The sequence below is a fragment of the Vombatus ursinus genome, unplaced genomic scaffold, assembly GCF_900497805.2.
Source record: "Vombatus ursinus unplaced genomic scaffold, bare-nosed wombat genome assembly UNPS02014786.1, whole genome shotgun sequence".
Lineage (NCBI taxonomy): Eukaryota > Metazoa > Chordata > Mammalia > Diprotodontia > Vombatidae > Vombatus > Vombatus ursinus.
The window spans coordinates 36,278,796-36,280,420 of NW_020954564.1; the positions used below are offsets into that span (position 1 = coordinate 36,278,796).

Consider the following 1,625-nt stretch of genomic DNA (forward strand, 5'->3'; position numbering starts at 1 on the left):
GAAGTTGTCTTTCTTTTTTCTCAGCTGTATTTTCTTCATCATCAATGTGGATTCTCACCTTTCTTAGAATCTCAGCACCATTTAATTTATTCAATTTTTTGATCCACCCCTACCCCCACCCCTTCCTGTCCTTAAATATGTTACATGGGACACATTTCAAAATCTGACTTACCTGTTAATTAGTTTGAATGACAATGAATTTGGTTTTGTGGATTTTGCAACATGTTTGAGATCAGAGACACCCCAGGGTGTCACAAAACTGAAGTGAAGAGAAAAACATGTAGGAGGATGCTTTCTGTCATTCTTGAGAGTAATAGGAATTCTATAGCTGTCCATGACTTTAAACAGGAATGTTGGTAAATGAGACTTGATCAAGAGAGTTATCATTGGTAGCATGGTGTAATGGGGTTTGAAAAAAACCCTGGATTTGAAACCAGACAACCAGGGTTTGATTCCCAGCTGTGCTGCTTACAAATACGTGTGCCTTTGGGCAAGTCACTTAAATACTTAGAATCTATTTTCTCAGCTGTAAAATGAAAGGATTTGCTTGTGAGTACCTCTGCCGTGGTGCGACCTCTCAGGCTGCACGCTGCCCCTCGTCCTGCCGCTGGCGCAACCATGCCCCGAAAAATCAAGGAAATAAAAGACTTTCTGCTGACAGCCAGGCGAAAAGATGTCAAATCTGTTAAGATCATGAAAAACAAGGATAATGTGAGGTTTAAGGTTCGCTGCAGCAGATACCTGTATACACTGGTCATCACAGACAAAGAGAAGGCAGAGAAACTTAAACAGTCTCTGCCTCCTGGTTTGGCTGTGAAGGAGCTGAAGTGAAGGAATCATTCAATGTAGGGAAATGTAGGGGGAAAAAATGAAAGGATTTGACTTGATCATTTCCAAGGTACCTTGTTGTTTTTAATGCTATGTTCTTAAATAACTGACCCCAAAGACTGATGTGTAAGGAGGGAAGTTTGGAAACAAAAGAAGGAGCAGAGAAATGAGCAGAATTTCTAGCTCAGCCAGACACCATCCCTTGAAGTGTTTGAGAACAACAACAAAGGTAGTGTTACTTTACCTAGGGTCAACAATTTCTGATCAAGTTGGAGTTCATCTTGAAGGCTAAATGAACCTTTTAAGGATGAGATAAAGACATGGACGATGTAAGAATTTAGAAGGGTGTGAAATTTCAGGTGACCAAACATTTCTGGACCTTATTTTCCTTATTTTTAAGGTAGCAGAAGGTTATCCACTATCTGGTCACTCTAGGATTCTAGAATTGTAGTGTGGTAGCAGAGGCAGTATCAAATAATGGAAAATTGAGCTGGATCAAGAATCAGAAGATCTGGGCTCAAATCCTGCTTTTGCCAGAGACTACCTATGGCTAGCCAATTAACCTCTTTTGATCTTAGCTTCCTCATCTGTGTAAAGAATGCATTGGACTAGATGACCCCTAAAATCCCTTCCAGCTCTAAATTCATGATCCTGTAATCTTATGACTATAAACATGGTAGTACACTCTTTCTCTATCTCTGTCTCTCTGTATTTCTCTTTCTCTATTCCTTTTCCTCCTCTTCCTTCTCTCTTTCTTCTCTTTTCTCTCCTCCTCCTCTCTTCTGTCTTTCTCTTTC

The 1,625-nt window shown here is 40.1% G+C and overlaps 1 pseudogene; it reads left to right on the forward strand.

Moving 5' to 3' along the window:
• Window positions 1-618: 618 nt before the first annotated feature.
• On the forward strand, window positions 619-831 carry LOC114047374 (annotated as a pseudogene).
• The last annotated feature ends 794 nt before the right edge of the window (window positions 832-1,625 follow it).